The sequence below is a fragment of the Ailuropoda melanoleuca genome, chromosome 11 (assembly GCF_002007445.2).
Source record: "Ailuropoda melanoleuca isolate Jingjing chromosome 11, ASM200744v2, whole genome shotgun sequence".
In the NCBI taxonomy this organism is placed as follows: Eukaryota; Metazoa; Chordata; class Mammalia; order Carnivora; family Ursidae; genus Ailuropoda; species Ailuropoda melanoleuca.
The window spans coordinates 7,788,685-7,808,606 of NC_048228.1; the positions used below are offsets into that span (position 1 = coordinate 7,788,685).

At 56.3% G+C, this 19,922-nt stretch overlaps 1 protein-coding gene across 1 annotated transcript in view; it reads right to left on the reverse strand.

Annotated features, from left to right (window-relative positions):
* CASZ1 (castor zinc finger 1) overlaps positions 1-19,922 on the reverse strand; it is a 138,035-nt gene that overhangs the window by 87,218 nt on the left and 30,895 nt on the right. The window contains exon 2 of the mRNA XM_034671191.1: positions 15,326-15,474. The gene's annotated coding sequence lies outside the window, so the exon portion shown is untranslated. The remainder of the gene's footprint in view (positions 1-15,325; positions 15,475-19,922) is intronic.

The window sequence follows — 19,922 nt, forward strand, 5'->3', positions numbered from 1 at the left end:
CGCGAGAGCCCACGGCTGGGCAAACTGGGGACAGGAGAAGGGGTGCGGCGGGCAGGGGCTGTGAGCAAGGTGCCTGGGTCAGTGCTGGGGGTAGGGGGGCGGCTGGCAGCAGTTTCCTGGAGGCAGTGTTCAGAGAGCGTGCAGGGAGGACGACAAAGGCTAATTTTCCCCAGACAGGAGTCCCCCAGACAGAAGTCCCCTGAAGCTGAGGATAGAAGGGCAGAGGCGGGGACAGGAAGAGCCTGGGCATCAACCACAGAATTCCGGGGAGGCCCTGAGGGAAATCACGGTCAGGGGAAACTGTCCCTTGAGGCCCAAGGGCCAAAGGAACCATTCCAGTTTGAGTGATATTTGGGGAGACTCTAGTCCAAGGCTGGCTGTCCGCATGGGTGGCGAGAAGGAAACCAACCACATCTCCAAATGCCTCTGTCTCACACCTATGGATTCATGGGGAGAAAGGACTCAAGATTCAGCAGAGCTCTAGGCCTCTACCGAGAACCTTCTGAGAATGCCCGCACACCCTCTGCTTAGAGACCCGTACTCAGGGGGCTGGGCTGGGGGCCGAGGAGCTGAGAACAAACAGCAGCAACAGGAACAGAGTTGAGCCATTTCAATTATTCATATGCCAGATGGATTCTTTTCCTGCCTTTTTTTTTCTATAAAAATAAGGAGGTTGGGGGGGAGTAGGTCTTACGACAGTCTCCCAAATGGGGGGAGGAAGGGGAAAGGGAGAAAACATAGAAATCAAATCCCTCATTTGTGCCCAGCCCCTTCCCTGGAGACCTCTGGTCTCCTGACGGGAGGGCAGGAGGGACGGAGTGCCCTGTCGGACAGAGATCGGAGGTGTCATTTAGGTTCTCTATGAGCAGAGAGCAAAAAGCAAGGAAAATGGTTGAAGGCAGGGAGGGAGAGAGAGAGAGGAGCACGGAGCATGGGGTGGAGGGGGGAGGCAGGCAGAAGAGGGTTCCGACCTTCTGTGAAGGATATAAAAAATCCAGCCGCCTCGGGGGACACCCAACTATCTAGCATATTGCTGTTAAAATGTCTGCAAAATTTAATACACTTGGCATGCCATCTAATCAGTCCTTGGAAACTCGGGCACTCTCTCCCTCCTATAGTCAGACCGCCTCAGACCTCACGCCTATGGGGTTCCCACCCCCACCCTGTCCCCCGGTTTTAGATAAAAGTCCCCCCACCCCAAACCCAGCTGCTGTGGCTTTCAGGACACGTTTCATCCTGAAGTTCGTCCAAGGTCCAGAATCTAGAAGGTTTTCTAGGAAGCAGGCGGTGCCACAGAGCGAGCCAGGGGTGGGGTCCTGGGGCCAGGACTTTGGTTCCCAGACTTCCTGGGGGTGGGCTGGGGTGCCTCAGTAGGAGAGAGAAAGAATGTGAGGGGCAGGCATGTACTGCCGAGGGAACATGGTCCCAGGTGGCCAGGCAAAGGCTGCTCCATCCAGGGAAGCCAGCGAGAGCCATTCATTCAGCTCTTCTTTAAGATTTTATGTATTTATTTGACAGAGAGACAGCCAGCGAGAGAGGGAACACAAGCAGGGGGAGTGGGAGAGGAAGAAGCAGGCTCCCAGTGGAGGAGCCTGATGTGGGGCTCGATCCCAGATCACCGGGATCACGCCCTGAGCCGAAGGCAGACGCCTAACGACTGTGCCACCCAGGCGCCCCCATTCAGCTCTCCTTTAAGTAGCTGCCCAGCATACAGAGAGCGGTGCCCTCACCAGAATGCACAGACACTCCACTGTACGTGTGGACATACGCCTGACTGGGCGCTCTAGCAATCCATCCGATATTGCAGAACTTTGGTGAACCTCACAAGATTCTGTGGCTACTCCAAGTCCCCAACAAGCAACCAGGAAGTTTCCAGATCAGCCCCAGGAATGGCCGCCTGACCTTCTACCCCAAGCATGGCAATCGGAGCCCAGCAACACTTGGATATCTTGGCAGGTCACCACCTGTTTCAACTTGACAAGGAGAGATCCGTAGAGCTCCTGCACGGGCCTGGAGATCGATCCCCAAAACCTTCACCCTCCACCCTGTGGAAATGGCGTTCATACCAGATCCTCTTTATTCTTTTTTTAAATTTTCCTCACCTCTGACTGACTTAAAGTCTCAGGAGGTCTTAAGGAGGCCTGGAGGACCCTAAGCGACTCAGGGAACCCCAGAAAGTGCGCACCGTGGTAAGGTAGTGGTTCTTCATAAGGTAGGGGTCAGGCGGGACAGGCCAAGAATCAGGAAATCCCAGAGTCCCCTCCATCTGCAGGAGAAAGCCACAGTGGCCAGGGACCCGAAGCACAAGTGACCCCTTGTGAACTTCCCTGCCCCTCACCATGCAGGTGGGAGTGTTGGCAAACAAGAGAAGGGAACTCAAGGGAGTGGAGACAGGGGGTGCCACCTGGGCGGGCAAACCACACGGTTACCCAGGGCCCCATGCTCAGCAGGGCACGTGCTATCACTGTTGTGAAATTCTTTTTTTTTTTTTTAAGATTTATTCGTTTATTTGAGAAAGGGGAGGGGGGCAGGAGCAGAGGGAGAGAGAGAGAATCCCAAGCAGACTCCCCGCTGAGCATGGAAACTGTCATAGGGCTCAATCCCAGACCCTGAGTTCATGACCCAAGCCGAAACCAAGAGTTGGGCACCCAACGGACTGAGCCAGCCAGGCGCCCCTGTCATGAAATTCTTAATGATTTAGAACAAGGGGCCCCATATTTTCATTTTGCATCAGGCCCCGCAAATTACGTAGCTGGTCCTGGGTATAGGTCTTGGGAGATCAGAGGATCTGGATTTGAATCCCAAGGCTCTGCCCTCTATAAGCCAAGTGACATCAGAAAAGCTACTTATTATCTCTGGCTGCAGGGAGCCTCGCCTATCAAGTGGGGTGATCACACCTGCTCTCGCGGTGGCTGGGGGAACCGAGAGGGGCAGAGTGGGGGAAGAGCTTTGGGAACATGATTACATGCTCCTATTCAAACACAAGGTGTGTTGACCAAGAGGGAGAAGTGAGGCCAGTTAGTTCGTGTTGGTGGTGGCTTCCTCCCACCCCAAGGATGACCTTCCCCCTTGTGGCAAGATGTCTGCTTTCAAAGCAGTGTGGTAGGGAAGCCTCTGGCATGCCCAACTGCTGGCCCCATTCTCAGCTGAAGAAACTGGGACAGAGTCAACAGATGACCGGCCTGTTGTCACAGAGCCGCCTCCAGGCAGGGCAAGGCTGAGGACATACTGTTCCTGCAGTCCAGGCTCTGCTTTGGCCACAGGACACTTGAGATGGGGACAGTGAGAAGGAGAAGGAGGCAGGATTTGGAACGGGGAGGACGGAAAGTCTTCATTCCATTCCATCGTACACACACACACACACACGCGCGCGCAACTTGTGCGTGCATGTGTGTGCGTACACACAGCAAAATTAAAGCTGAGAACTTAGCCAAAGAGAAAAATCCTACCCCTGTTCCATCGAAACTTATTTTAGGGCGGGAGGTAATTGCCAAAGACCCAAATAAAAAGCCAACCACAGGCTGTAAACGGCTCCAAGTCTTTAATTAGACCCCAAGAAAAAATAGTGGCAAAAGGAAAATGAACGTAGGAGAAGGCTCCCCGAGGAGGGAATATGCATGTGGTCCCTTCCCCCCTTCCCAAGGCCAGGGGCTTTGGATGAAGGCTTTCTGTGCTGGGCACTGGAGTGTTGGCACTGCCCATTGTGAGGGCAGGTGCGAAGCCAAGCACGGTGCACCCTGGGCGAGGGCCAGGCTTGGTCTTGGGTCCTTCTCCCAGGGCCTTCCTAGGTCCCATCCTGAGAAGGCTGGCCCAGTGTTGGGGCGCCATGAGGCCAAAGGGAAGGGGAGCTATTTCTACCAGCCCTGGAGGTGAGGGATCAAGGAAAGGGGAAAGCTTTGGGTCTGGAATGGCCTTTGACTCACTGAAAGATGTGCCCATCAAGTCACAAGGCCCGGCTCCTTAGCCACCGACCAATCTACCCACATGCCACTGCTCCCATTCCCTGGAGCTGCCCTCCAAGCTGTGACTCTAGACCCTTGTCCTGGGTCCATGTGGAGTTGGGTGGCCCTAAGGTCATGTAGGCAAAGCAGATCCCCCAAGGCCTCTCCTCACATGGTCCCTCCCTGTGAGGGTGTGCTCTCAGGAACCCTCGGGGTGACGACATGCCCAGGCAAGGGACGCATGCACAGCCCCTGGGCTCCAGGTGGCACTGGCCACCCCATGATCTTTCCCTGAGCCCCTACCCAGCCCTGGCCCTTGGGAGGACACAGGGGACCATGGACTAGGGGTGTGGCTGGAAAGGTAAGGGAAGGTGGGGGTGTGCAGAGAGAGGTATCTACACTCTTACCCTTCATATAAACAGATACAACTCAGCAGACTAACTAAATCCCATGGTGGGGGGATCTTGCTAAGCGTCAAGACCAGCATGAACCACACCACGACAGAAGCCATGGCCTGCGTTGATGTCATAATGACAGCTGGTCCCAATGGCAAAAGAGGGGCATTGCACCCCGAACCTGGGGAAGAACCCGGAGAGGAAGAGCCCCAGCCTGCATCAGGCCAGCGGGCGGAAGAGGGCAGCCTGGCCCCCCACCTGTGCGGCATGGCAGGATAGTGAGGTGGCTTTGCCACTAAAGCCAGCCTACTACAAGTGGGCGCGTCCAAGGGAGGGAGAGGAAGGCCCTGCCTTACTGCTGGCATCAAAGGCAGCAGGACAACCATGTTGAAGACCCCCGTCCTGCTTTGTCTCACGTCACCCCAGCTGCCACACCCACACCTGGCTCCCCTTCCAGAATGGGCACTCACTGTGAGTGGGGGGCACGGTGCTCCCCTGGCTCTCCTCTGCCTCCTGCCTCTTCTAAGCCTAGCCCAGGAGGACGAGCTCCAGAAACTGCACTGAATGGACGGGCCAGCCCTTACCTGCTGCCAACACTACCCTCTGCCGGTGTGGTGGGCCGTGCCCTGCCAGATATGCTGTGTTCTTTCCCAGTTTCCTTTCCCAGCTCTCAAACTGAATGTCAGTGACCACAGATTAGCAGCGGCCCAAACAATAAGGGCAGTAGCACCCAAGGGGCCCGGACCCTGTTGCGAGCACTGTAGCGTCCACGCCACTGCGAAGAAGGTACTGCCGTGTTCATTTTACAGAGAAGGACATTGAGGCTAAGTGTGGTGACGTGATGGCCACACATCGACCAAGCATGGGCCTGACTGCAGACCAGGTGGGCCGGGTTCCAAAACCTGTCTCTCACCATCAGTCCCTTCTGCCACCCAGTTCTCTAGTGCGACCACTAGTTCTAGGCCTGGCTGACCCCTCCCCGCTGGCAGCTGGGTTCTGATTACTGGTTTAATGCATGTGCCTTGTGCACTCAGACTGTAAAGCGGGTGATAAGCATGACCCCATTCCTAGCTACCCACCATGCCCTGTGGTGAAGGTCAAGGCCTGCATGGCCAGAGCAAGCTGGAAGGTCTTTCCAGGAGGAGAAGCAGGCATAAATCTGACCTTCCAAGGCAGTCCCCACATCACCATCCCAGTCAAGTGGGCCTCCCTGCTGGCCCCCTCCTGCTTGCCTTGCTCTGTGAGGCTGGACACGCTTCCATCCATCAGAATAGGTGGAATTCCTCCCGGACGAGCCCTATGGCCACTGCTTCCCAACTTCCTTCCTAGCTTGGGAACGGGATGGGAGAAGCAGTACAAGCTCCTGGCAGAGGCAGCAGGAGTCCTGCTAATTAATTAGCTCTCCGTCTTCCCCGAGAGTTCACCAGACACGACCAGATGGTCCCAGCAACGTGCCCTCTACTCCCATCCTCCCCTTAAAATGACATGACATCTTCACCTTATACCCCACCTCCATCTTCCCCTATTGCAAAACCCCTCAAAGCCCTTTCTCTCCCTCAGTCAGGCCTGGGCCTAGAGAGCCCCAGAAGGACGGGGAGGATAATGAGAACTCTGGTCCAGGTTTGCGGTGGAGAGAGTTCTAAGCAGAGCCAAAGTTTAGACAAGACTCCACTTTCTTTTTGCCATCAAACAATTCAGCTGGGGAGGGGGGAAGGGCACCCAGGGCTGAGTCTGCCCCTGTTTCTTGGAAGCATTAAGAGATGACTCTGTGTCCAAAAAACACTAACTCAAAACCCCAATCAAGGTTGACCGGTCCCCCCCTACCCTGCCCCAGAAGGACACCATATAAAAGCTGCTCCAATCAGAAGCCAAAAGCTCACTAGGGCCTCTGCAGTACCACGGACTCCCATGGGCTCTCTGCTGACATCTCTGGGTTCTAGGTGGGGTGGTGGCCTGCAAGGGACAGAACTGTGCCCTCTAGGTGGCCAGGCTGTGTAGACACACTCACCCAGACATCAAGCAATGGAACAGCAGGGCCCCAGGGCAAGGAGTGAGGGTCAGTCGAGGCTGGAGCCACAGCTGAGAAGCCCTGGTGGGTCCGAGAGGCCCAGGGGTGCAGATGGCAATAGGCCTTATTTTGGGAGGCCCCCCAGTGCCCTGGTGCTAGCACCTGTGAGGTGTAGGCACCAGCCGGTGAACCCAACTCACTTTTCTGGGCCTTGGTTTTCCCACTTATAAAATGAACCTGAGCTGGATGACCCCTGGGGTCCCAGGAAGCCGGCCGGAGCTGCTGCACGGAGAGGCCGGTAGCAGGCCAGCTCACACGTAGCCCTCGGAAGGTGCCCGCTGCGATTATTACTGTCACGGTTATTAATATTAGCATCATTTTCAGGAGCACCACTCTTTTTGGTTCCAAACATTCTATGGGCCTCCTTTCAGACACAGCTACAGAGTAACGGGGTAGAAATGAGCTTATGGCCTGGAAAAGCCACATTTCCCAAAATGTTTAGCCCAGAATTGAAACTAGCAAAGAGAGAGCAGGTAATGAAGATTTGATTAGAGACTGTGAGGGTTCTGGCCAGGTTTCACGAGCTTGAGCAATCCTGAACTGGCCCGCTCAGGCTCCACAAGGCACCTTCCTCAGAGCGTCCAGAACTAGGGACACATGGCTGGATCTTCCAGGCCCACCGTGGAGTTGGGGGGATGATCTTTGGGATGAAACACGATTATCTAGGGCAGCAAGGGTTAACACAGGGGCTGGGAGAGGCCAGGCAGCACGGAGCACTCCCTGTTTATTAATAAGCTATTTATCACCAGCTTTGCTTTTAATGCCATTTGGGCTTAATGTCGTTAATGAAATATAAATGCCCATGCTAACGATGTGGGTCAGAGGCAGCACGGGCAGCAGACGGCTCGCGAAACAGGGCCAAACCGCCGGGCACGCTGGGGAAGAGGCTGAGAGCTCGGCAGGAGGAAGAGGTTCCCACCGGCTCGGCACCCCCAGCCCCCTCTGCTCCTGCTGCACAGCTGGCTGTGCCGGGAAAGGCCTGGAGGAGGGCAGCCCGGGGCTGGGGGAGAGGAGGCCTCAAGGGCACAGGATGCTGTTAACTCCTAGAGAACGGAGCAGGAGTGAGAGAGCTCCCACCTCGGGGGCACCCCCTGCCTGGCATCAGGCCCCTTGGCTGCAGGAGGCTGGACTACCACCAGCTGGCAGCAGGCCCCTCTCCCCGCCCTGAGCGCCCTGACCACTGGGAACGGAGCCGGGGTGAGAAGGGTCATGAGAGGCAACAGGGAGGATCCCATAGTAAGTAAGGACTCCAATAACGACCACCCCTGGCATGACATCCCAGGCTGCCCCACCCTGCTGGCTCGGGCTCTTTGGTGGCCTTGGGGGTAGGCACTGAGAGGTCAGCAGATGGGTATTTCTGTCCAGTGCCCCGAGGTCTTAGAATCTGGAGGTGGCCCTGCCTGGCAGGCAGTTGTCCCTGACCTCCTACCTGGCCTGGTCTGGCCCTGCCCACACAGTGGGCCTCCCTGCTGACCTCTCCCTAGGCGCAGAGAAGATAGAGGCCCTTAGCAGAAGATGATCATCTAGCGCAGGTGACCCCAGCAACTTCATCCCTCTGGAGAGGCCCCAGACTCTTCCCAGACACCAGCACCCCTCCCTGCCATTCCCCCCCCCCCCCCACCGAGGGAGGAGGCCCTGGGACTTCCTTCCCAGCCTGGAGGCCACAGATCCTTCCAAGGAGACTTGGACTCTACAAGGGCTAAGGGCCACTTGGACCCAAATATAGGCTAGAGACTCCTGTAAGCGGCTGACCTTTGCTCCGTCCTCCTCGTCCTGCAGCAGCATGCCAGTGGAGGTCTCTGTGCCCTGGCCCCGCCTTGCTCCCCAACGGTGCCACCTCTTCCAGAGGGAGCTCCAGGCTGTTCTTGGGAGGGAGCCCAGCAGCCTCCGTCCCTCCCCACTCAGGACCAGCTGAGAAAATGGCAGGATGACCACCAGTGAAATCTGCATTTCAGATAAACCTTGCATGCTTTTTTAGTGTACATCCCCGATATTACATGGAACATACTTCTACTAAAACTTACTTGTGGTTTATCTGAAATGCAAATTTCACTGAGCATCCTGTATTTTTTTTTTCAGTTTTTATTTTAATTCCAGTTCGTTAACATACAGTGTTATGTTAGTTTCAGGTGTCCAACACACAGCCTGTATTTTGATTTGCTAAGTCTGGCCACTCTCTCCCGCTTCTCAGCAGGTAACACCTGGCAGGTGGGTGAGCAGGACTACAGGAAGCAGTGAGGGAGAATGGACATCCCCGCCCATCTCGGACAGCAGTCCTCCTTTTAAGAGGCTCTGTTTGTCACTGTCCCCTGCCCCGCCCCGCCCCCACCCTCTCCCCTCAGTGGTCACTACGGCACAGCCCGGTGCCACGGCTCACCTGTGGGGGTCCCCTCTCCCTGCACCCCTCAAAGTCACCTCCGTGTCCCCAAGGAGTACAGGGCTCATTTGCTGGGGCTTGGTGGAGCTCAGCTCAGCGGCTAATCCCCTGGGTGGCTCCTGTCAGATTATTAATTAGCTAAAGCGGATCGGTCCAGGAACAACATGCCTTGGACTTCAGATAAAGCAGGCCAGGGAAGCTGGGTGGGGGGCTGCTTAAAGTGACAGGAGCCTGTTTCTGAACCGCTCCCTGAGGAGGACTGAGGGGGCAGGCAGAGGCTAGGGCGGTGGTTTGCAACAGAGCCCTCAGCACTCCCCTCCCCTGCTCAAGGGCGCACACCCGGGAGGCAGGCAGCTGGTGCCATGCACCTAGGGACCCGCACCTAACCACCCAGGAGAGGAGGAGTTAGGGTTAGGGTTAGGGTGACAGCTGGGTCTTGCTTTTGAATAAAGAGCTTGTGCTGAATCAGATCGAGTCACCCAGAACTCTTCCAAAAGATTCTTATTTCACTTGGGGTAATGGTGATGAGGCCTGCGGGATCTGGGGTCCCCCCCACGTACCCCCATGACCTCATGCAGCATCTCCCAAGTCAGGCTGCTCTTGTGTCTGGGAGCTCACACTGGCTGTCCCCTCGATGGGAACGCTCTTCTCCCAGGTATTAAATGGAGGGCTCACTCTCTCACCTCCGTCCTTACCCAAATGTCACCATCCCAGTGCTCTGTCCCCCAGATGCCACACCTAGAATTATAAACCATCCCTTCTACCCCCGCCACACACTCTCCCCATCCTATCCTCCAAACCTGCTGGTTTTCTCCTGGACACACGTGGCCATCCAACAAATACTGTATTTCTTTATCTCATTTGTCATTTGCCTCCCTCCCCTAAAATGCAAACCCCACAGCACCGGCGTCCTTGCCCTGTTCGTTCACTGCTGTGGTTCGGATCCAGCTCACTGTGTCTCTCAGTGAGACCTGATGAATGGATGAAAGTAAGAAATGAATGACCGAGGTTGAAGGTCAAGATTTGGACCACCACCTCTTCCGGCTCTGAGTCAAGTGTGGCTGAACCCTGGGCTGCCCTGGGGGCTTCCCAGGCACCTGTCTCTCTGAGTCCCCCTTCCTCAGCTCTGCCCCCACAGAGGCAGGTGCTCCTCTCACCTGGTCCTATCATTTCCCCTAAGATGCACTTCCGGCTCTGGGTCTCCTGAGGGATGGCCTTGGGGACCCATCTCCCTGCCACCCAGACCGTCCCCTCCCAGCTGGGCCTGCTAAAGGTTCTGCCCCAGAAGCAGGGGTGGGGGGTGGGGTGGGAGTGAGGGGTGAGGGGAGGGAGCCGGGACTCCCAGCTGCTGCCCAGGCCCAGCTCAGCTGCCGGCAAACTCCTGGGCTTGGATTGTTTTGACTTGAGTCGGTGAAGCTGAAATATTGAGTCACGACGGCCCTAAACTTCATTACCAGCTTTTAGCGCAGATTACTAAGGGAAAAAAGTTGCTTTTAATTGCTTCTCCCGATTAGCATTTCTGGAGAAGAAACTAGTGATTAATTACACCTTCCCATTTCCACTCGCCCAGGCCACAGGGGTCCCAACCCCAGGCTGCCATATGGAGGCTCCGGGGCACGGGGCACGAAAGGCACCTGCTCCCTAGGGGCCAGGAAACCAAATCAGAGAGAAAACTCGAGCGGGTAGCGGAAGGTGAGAACATGCCCAGAGTGGACTTAATGGAGAAGCAGGAGCCAGTGGTGTGGCGCGGCCACGCAAGGGTCCCCACACTGGGCTGCCTCAGGCCTCCGTGTGTTGTCCTCTGGGCGGAAGGGCTTTCTAGACCAGCTCTACACCTGGGTGGATTCTGGAATAATAGGGGCCAGGGAAGCCGGGGGAGACAAGCAGGAGCCCCAAGATCTGCGAGAGGACGACGTGTTCACAGCCCCTGGAATGCCTCCCTGGGGGCAACCTCATGGTGCTCCTCCAACAGCAGCAGAGTGTGGTCCCCAAGGTCACAGGGATGGAGACAGAGCAGAAGTGCTTCCCCCCTCGTCCACTGGACGTTACCCCTCCCAAAGCCGTGGGCCGCCGTCCCTTTGGAGCAACTGTGTCACCAGATGAAAAGAGGTCCCGAGGCAGCTCCAGGCAGGCAGGTATGGCCGGCCCTTCCGAGCCCTCTCCCCTTGGGTCTGCGCCTGGTGGGACCAGGGGCTTCCTGAGTCTGCTAGGAGGTAAGGGAGAACTGAGGAAGGAGGCCCAAGGCCCGGGCATCTGCAACATCAGGGCCAAATTCTCACCCCAAATAGAAACCAGAAGGATCCGTGACGTTTCCCAAGCCTTGTTAGTTCAGCCATCCCCCCCAAGCACGTAGTTACCCAGGGGTGGCAGAGGGCTTGGGTCCCCAAGTCCCACAGCCAGCACCTCTCCTGATCGCCCCCCCCCCGCACCTCCACCCCAGCTTGTTTGCCTGGAGCAACCAGCCCCACATCAGATCAGATCCTGGGCGGAAGGAGTTAGAACTGTCCAGTCCAGTTATGAGTGAAGGCCGTGGATCCAGCGCAGGCCATGGCGGCAAAAAGCAGAAGAGCCTCCCACGCACACGCAGACGCACTTGCCTGCCCACCCAGACACACCCTCCCCCGGGGCTCAGCCCAGTGTTCTCATGCTGGCAGACACACCCAGGAAGGCTGGCTGACACCCCCTCGGAGCCAGGCAGAGGCACCAGCTGCCCGCTTGGGACATCCCTGTCACCCCCTGCGAGACGTCGTCAGCCTGCCCTTCTGCTCCCTCCTGTCACTCCCCCTGGAGGTCAAGCCTCCAGAGCTTTCCTGGAGGGCTGAGCTGGCCCATATGGCTGGGAATATGTTGCCAACATGGGCAAGTACTCACTGGGGCCCCCACAGCTAGCTGTGACAGCTCCATGCTCCCTCCCACCAGGACTCTGACTTGCTGTTTGGGACACGAATTGGTTCACTGTGATAGTATCACTGTTTGGAATTGCCCTCCCCTTCCTAGCCCATGCAGATGATACCAAGACCCAGGAAAGTCAAGCCTTGTAACAGAGGCCCAGGAAAAAGGGACAGTGGCCCAAGTCAAATCTGATGGGGAACCTGTGGGAATCTACACTGTGAATTGTGAAGAGATTTTCCACATGCAAAGACTGCTAGGATCCCTGCCCATACACTGGGATTGGAAGCTGAGCTGGCCCCAGTGGAAATGAGGAGGTCTTAGACGAACCCTCTTCTCGGTCCTGGGTGACCAGATGCCGAGCAGAAGATATGCAGAGGCTCAGTCCTTAAGAACACAGATCACATTTAAGACCGCAGTGACAGGAACTATAGGAACTAGACCCAACCTCAAACCCAGCACTGAGCCCGCGGAGCAGAGGCACAAAACAGGCTCCGGCGTGGTCTTTGGGCCAAAAGGATGGCGAGCTTGGAAATCCCTGCTGAAAACGATGCCAGAGACGAGTGGACCTCTGGCCTTCCCTCCGCACGGTGCCGACCAAGAGGTGCCTAACCCATCCAGCCACGCTTTCTCAGCAACCAACACTGGGCCCCGGGGGGTGTTTCTCCCTAATCCACAGAACATATGGCCTCTGAAAGCCACGGGTAGTTCCTGGCACTGGCAGGGTGGGGGTGTGAGAGGGGATGAGATGCAGGGCCACATCGGGGCGCCCGGAATCTGGGGCTGGCCTGGCTCCTCTCTTCGCTGTTTGCTCCCACAGCAAGTATTACTCACCCTCCCTCTCTACGCACGGACTCTGCGTCCTTCTGCGCTGGTCCACCTCCTCGTGTCAGTGCCCACAGCAGCCTCCCCTCTGGCCTCCTGCTTTCTCCCCGTGCCCTTGTGTAATCCATTCTTCCCACTGCAGCCCCAGCCAGCTTTCCAAAGCAAAACCCAGATCACTTTACCTCCATGCGTAAACCCCTCCCGTGGCTTCCTGTCATCTAAAGAATAAAATGCCAACTTCCCCGGGCCCCACCGACCCCTGCAAACCTGGTCCACCTCCCGACCACCGGGACCCTCCTTCTGTTACCTCCTTCGGTACAGGGATGTACTGAGCTCATCCCACCTCAGGACCTTTAGACCAGTTATTTTCTTTCTGGAATATTCTGCCTGCTCCTCGGATGGCTGTTCACTTCCTCTCCTTCCGCCTCAGCTGTCACCTCTTCAAAGGGGCCTCCTCTTACTGCCCCCTCACCTCACACCGTTTCATCCTCTGTCCATTCTGCCCTAATGGGTTCCTTGTTCCTTTTTTTGTGGATTCCTTGTCTGCCTGCCCAACCAGAGCTCCATGAGAGCCAGGGCTGTCTTGTCCACTCTACCCCCAATGATTGGCAGACACCAGGCCCTTGGTTTCCGTTGATTGAATATAACCAGATCTTATACGGCACAGCTAGAAATGGGGAGAGTCTGAACTAGACAGGAGCAGGCCTGTGGATCGGGCCCAAGTATAGACTCGCCTCTGGCCCACAGTCTGGGGTGGTGAGGAAGGACACCTCCGAGACCATGGGTCAGCCCTGCCACAGACGACGTGGGCCTGCAGCCAACCCCAGTACCTGGGAAGGGGTGGGTGAGCACGGAGGGGCTTGGCCACGACATTCCCTCTCAGGGCCCTCGGAGTTCTCAAGCCTCGTTATTAAGCCTTAGACGGCTGATGCCAGGATGCAGGAGCCCCACAGGACTCGTGGAGGCCGTTCCCTAGGCCAGCATGGCCCCTGGGAGTCAACAGTGAATGGAAACTTCAGACAGGGAAAAGCTAATAGGCGTGTTTTGCCGAGGGAATGAAGAAAACAAAAAGCCTGCCTCTGAGAACAGAACGGGCAAAATTCTCCTGTCAAAGGGGGCTCTGCACGCACTTTGGCACCCTGCTTAAGTGGTGGGCCCAGGCGGGGCCAGGAGACCAGCCTGAGGCTTGAAGACACATGGGCTCGCCTTCCCAGGACTCACGATCATCAGGGAACAGAGTTAAGCAAGAAGAGCCCAAGAAGTGTAGAGACATACAGGTGCTTGTGCCGAACACCCGGGAAGACTGCTGCGCCAACAGTCTCAACACCGCCATAAGGGGACGACAGTGGCACGTTTTAAATGTGGACAGACCAACTCCTGGAGCGTGATTGCATTCTAGACACCAGGAAGAAGAGTTTCCGCCACCCAGTTGCTCCACCACAGTAACCCAAGGCGACATTTACATCTGATTTGCAAATCCCTGCCCTGTATCCAAGGCTTCTGCTAGTCCCTGAGGTGGCGCGGCATGGACTCAAGCAGGCCCACAGCTTTGGGGACCTCTCAAACCCCAGTGGGCACCAACGCACCCATCACTGCCGAGTGCTTCCTTCCTGCAAGTTCAAAGTCCAGAGCTGCAGAGCCTGGTCACGGAGGGAGGGGCAAGACACACCTGCCCATGGCGCCCACAGGAGGGCATGGCGCTGGTAAGTAAAGTTGGGGCTGCTGACTCCTGTCTGGCGCACACAGGAGGGGTGGCTTGCGGCCTTGCCCTCCCAGACATTCTCTAGACCCTCCACCTAGGTCCCTGTCCTAACACTGTGCCCATCAACTTCATCAGCACCCTACCCCCCTGGACTGGTTCCCCCAAAGGAACACTGAATGGCAACCAATACATGGTACGGCACCTGCTGTGTGTCAACCCCCCTGCCACAAAAACCGCCACGTCTGCTACCTGCCCTTAGATACCTGACAGCACCAGCCTCACAGACTACCCATCTCTGGTGTAAGTGACCTGCCTCAGGGGAGGGACGATTTCTGAGCCTGGATCAAAAGTCACCTGCAGGCGTACCTGGGTGGCTCAGTTCGTTGAGCGTCAGACTCTTGATTTCGGCTCAGGTCATGATCTCAGGTGGTGTGACTAAGCCCAGCATTGGGCTCTGGGCGCTACCCTCAGCAGGAGGTCTGCTTCAGACTCTCTCTCTTCCTCTGCCCCTCCCCTGGCTCGCATGCACACACACTTGCTCTTTCTCTCTAAAAAAATGAATAAAATCTTTAGGGAAAAAAAAAAAAAGACCCCTGTGGCTTTTCCTCTAAGGAGGGTCCTGCCTGGGCTGGAGGACCACCCAAGAGAGCTCCAACAAGTCCCATGTGAACTCAGAGCAGTGCCGTGGCCTCTGGACATGCAGGTGGACTGGACCCACTGCTCGCAGAGAGGACGTGCAGAAATGACCCAGTGCTGAGCTCCAGGAGTACTGTCTGCTAGGGCACAGGCCTCGCCCAGAGTACCTGCATGCTGCTGGCACAGTTTTAATGTCATACAATGGTAATTCTGGGAGCATTCTTAAAGGCCGGTTATTCCAATATCCTTATTTTACCCGTGGCAAAACCAAGATCCGGAGGGGAGAAAGCAGTGACTCAACGTTAAAGCCAGGGCCAAATACACAGGGTCCTGTTCCTAGGCCAGGGCTTTCACCTAGGGTGCCTGAGCTAGGGTCAGAACCCTCTGAGAAAGGCCTCCTTGGTCCCTTTCCTAAGAAGAAACCCCCAAACCGGCCAACCACAGCCCCCACCCCCATTTCCCAGACGTATCTGGGAAATCAGGAGCAGTTACCTTTGCATCCCAAGAGGCCGGGGTCCGAAGTCCACTCCAATGCTGGAGCTGCGGGATCCCCTTCTACAGGAGGGCTCGACAACCGTGGCGGCCAGAAGGGCAGGTGAGGTGGAAGGGGTCTTTGCCTTCAGTCAGCGAGGTCTGCTTGCCTACCAAAATGAAAAGGGAGAACAGACTAGTAGGCTACAGAGGAGACTCACAAAGCTCCTGCAGAGAGGAGGACAACAGATGGCATGGTTCTGACATTTTGCACCATAACCAGCCGGCAGTTGCTGCTAAGCGTCTCGGACCCTGCCTGCCCGTCAGCAGACGGCGTCACTGTGCTGCATGCCATGCCTGACCCTACAACCAATGTACCCTTTGCACAATCATGAGCCAATTGCTAAGCAGTTGTCACACCTAACGAAAAAATCAGACAGGTAGAAACTGTGATAGGCCAATCAGATGCCACCCCAGGTAGTAACAGAGGGATCACACCCAAGGCTCAGCACCCCGGGTGAAAGGTCAGCCTGACAATGGATCACGCTGACACTGGAAGCCAGATCAGAGCCACACAACCGAACGAAGCCTTGGGCTCCCCAACCTCCGCTCCCTCCAGACTTTCCCTAGCCCAGCTCCCAGCTGCTCCCATGACCCCTCAGTGGCCTTGTGGGAGTCTCTAAAAACGGAATCAACAGGTGTCTCTGCAGCGACCCAGGATGGTCAGTTTGGTTTCTTCTGTCCCCCCCTCCCTCCCCGCCATCCATGCGGGTCCCATGCCATCTCATCCCCTGGAACAGAACAGAGGGTGCAGGCCCTACCAAGAGGGGGCTGCTGAGATTCATGTGTGATAGGTGTTGGGCCAAAAAACTGTGGCCAAAGAAAGTTGGTGCCCTGATACTGGCAACCTTTGTGTCAATTTAAGCAAATATTGTGGTGTTTCCATGGTGATTCCTGTTTTGAATATCCACTACACTCACTTTTTAAAGGGCTTTTCCTGTTTGCGTTTCAACTTCAAATCTGTAAATATTTTCAGCCTTTTTAGAAAAATGAGCCCGTGCGTGTGCAATCACGAATACTGCACCTGACCTCGGTGCACAAGCTCCCAGGCCCGGAGGTCCGACCTCATGGATGGGAGAGTGGGGTGTGGAAACCCCAAGGGGGTTCTCTATCGGCTCCCACACGGCCTCTGCACATGGGGCTGGCATCAGGGAGGGTGGTGGCTGAAATTCCGGTCCTTTCCTTCCCCCCCCTCCGCCGGGGGGATGGCAGCATCCATGGCGCCTGTGTGCTCCCGGAGCGTGTGAGCGGGCTCAGCCTGACTCTACGGTGTGGCGTGGTGTGGGCAGCGACCCAGCAGGTTCTCAGATGTGGCCCAGCCCTCGGATCCCCGAGCCGCCCTGGAGGGCAGGAACCCCTCCTCTCCTGCCTCCCAAGGTTGGATCCTAAGTGGAAGGGGTTGTTGGGCTGTGAAGGCGAGAGGTTCCAGCAGCAGCTCCCCCCACCTCTGCTCTGGGGCACTGCCACCGTGATGGGCCAGTGACAGTGGCCTGGGGCTTGGATCAGCCCGGCTCCCACCCCACCCTTCAGCACCATACAGGGTTAACAGCGGGTTTCCTGGTTTCCATGGATTCCCGCCAGGCCCCTAATGTGAGTTTCGTGTGATTTGGGGGAAGTGGATTTCCTTTGTTTTCCAGTTTGGGAATATTTTTTTCTTTAAAAAAGAGGAAAAAACACTTTAATGGGAACTTCAGGGCCACTGGGAGACTTACTCTTCTGGGCTCTGACATTCCCCTGCCTGTTGGTCCAGAATCTCCCAAACCCCTAGGCAGCCCACCCACCAACCAAATATCTCCAAGCCAAAGAGGAAGAGGTACCTCAGACCACCTACAGCTCCCTGCCCCCAGAATATTCTTCTGTTGGTGGGGCGGGGGTGGGGAGGTCTCTTCCAATAGCCTATCAGAATGGCCCCACCCCACCTGAAAGCCAGCACCTTGTACAGGTGGCTCACACTCTCCCCTTGTAGACAGACACATTTCCTAGGGAAAAGGTCAAGAGAAACAATCCCACCTCCCTGACTCCTGGCAAGGAGCTAGAAAGACCAGAGCCTGACCACACACAAATGGGAATGTGAACGATACCATGCTCTCATGTCCTGGCTCAGAAGGGGATTCCAGCTACAGGAAAAGAGGGTGTTCCAGGCCCTGGTAGGGCCCTTGTCTGGCCTCTTCCAGATGAGAGAGGGACCTGTCCAGGGCAGAGGGAGCTTCTCACCTTGGCAGCCAGAACAACTGAAGAAAGGGTGTGGCCAGGCCTCTTTCTCCCCCTCCTCTTCAGTCTTCCCCATTCCTGCCATCCTCCAGCCCTGCCAGGGTGTGGCCTTGCTCAGGGACTGTCCCCAAGCAAGTGGCCTGACCTATTTACCAAACCAGGGCACAGGCCTCGGGGCCTGCCATGGACGGGGCCCTCCCACGGCACAGGCCCCCGGGGCCATGGCGGCAGCAGGAATCTCGGTCAGTAGGTAGAGAACCCAGAGGACAGAGCTCTCTGGCCAGCAGCTCTGGGGTGAAGGGGTGAGAAGCCATGTGCAGGTACAGAAATAACCCTGGGCCGAGAATCAGAAGACATGGGTCTGAGTCCCAGCCGGGCCACTGAACTCGCGGAGGGCTCTCAGACAGGCCATAGGATCACCCCAGGGCCCCACTTCCTCACAGATGGAGGTGACACCCTCTTCCCTCCTACCTAGCAGATGTGGGGCGTCCCCAAGAGATGAGTAAGGTGTTAACAGCACTCCAGAAATGTTCTCGACTACCACCACCTTCTTCCACACCTCTTCAAGGTAACCTTCCAGAATCCGCCCCAAGCAGGCCCATATGCCTCTCTGCTCTGCTCCTCACGCATCCTTCACTGTGGCATTTAAATCCGTACCGGACTAAAGTAATTTGTTCACGAGTCTGTCTCCACCATTGGGTTTTTAACTCCTCAAGGGCAGAGACCAGGTCCTAACTATCCCTACGTCCCCAGCATTTAGCACAACAGCTGGCCCACGGTGGGCAGCGTAAGTGTTTGCAGAACTGAACTAGTCCCTGATCTCATGTCACAATCAGACGGGCCTGGCTCAGCTTCGTCCCTTTCCAACGACAGAATACTTCACTGGCCATTCTTCCTGCTCCACTCCCTCTGGTTCCCCTAAGCCCCAACCTACATCTTGGTCTTCTCACTCCTCCATTAGCATCATGAACAAACAGCTTCCAAATTCAGGGGACTACTTAGTCACCTGAGCCTCCTCTAACTAATGCCAATAAGAACTGACTGGGCACCTACTATGTGACAGAAAGCATGCTGGGAATGGAGGGCACACCAGACGAGTGGTTTCCGCCCTCTGCCAACATGCCCACGTGATGCCCTCTATTCGCCAAGCACCGTGCTAAGTGTTGTACACGTGTGATCTTGCCAAGTCTTTACAACATGAGGTAGGAAGGATTAGGGTCCCTGTGGATCGATTAGGGAGGGGAGGCACAGAGATATGAAGTGACTTGCCAAAGGTCACACAGCTCAGGCCTGGACTCGGGGCTGACGGGTTCCCAAGCCCAACTCACATGCAAGTTCCCCTTTGTCCCCACCACCCCTGGTCTTAGCAGCGACCCACACCTAACGCTCTTTCTGCTCCTGCATCTCAGTACTCTTGCCCCCCGACAGGTCTCCCTCAAACCCCCTAGAGCCAGCAGAAAGCACCCAGGGATCACAACCAGAGGGAAGACAAAGGTCGTGCTTAGGTGTTTCCTTCTGGCTGGGCTGCGAATGGGGGAAGGTGGGGCCTATGGTGAGGTGCCCGGGGAGCAGGAGAAACCCCTGAACCTCCTTGGTAAATGGGGTCCCAGCCGAGGGCATGGCCTTCTGGAGGGAGAAGGGGCCGAGCCGCCCACTGTTGTCATTTGGTGAGATGGGGACAAGAAGGCCACCCAGAAGAGGGCCACTCTGGGTCAGGAGGTTCTGTGGGAATGGGACAGCTTCCGCTCTCCTCTCCAGAGCAGGGGCAAGCTAAGGGGCTTCACCGTGGGGAGGGAGCAGGGAGGGGCGTTGGGCACAGAGATTTCTGCTGCCTCTTCCACACTGGGACCCCCTACTACAAGGCATGTCTGCCTCAGAGATGTGGGACTGAGAAGCAGGGACACAGGAACCGCTGATTTTCATCTGGGTGAACGCGTGTGGCGAGGGCACCCAGCATCTCCCCAAAGGAGAGGACAACAGGAGGTGACGGGGAAAGATCTACACCCGAGAGGATAAAGGGCTGAAAGATCAGGCCACGATGGGGAGAGGACAGAGCCCTAATGAGCAGATTTCATAAACCACCCGGAGTGAAAACAAAAACACAGACGTGTACATTGCCCAACTTCAGGCTGTATGGAAAAGGGGGAAAAAAAAACAATAAAAAAATCCACATCTTAATACAAAAATCCTACATGATGTGTTGTGGCACGAAAGTGTTTTTCACTGCATTTTTCCTCTGTGATCTCACGCAGCCTACGACGGGTCCGCCCAAAGCAGCAGGTATCTGACGGTACACAAACAGAGCAAACACACACACCACAACCCAAAACAAGGGCAGCAAATATTC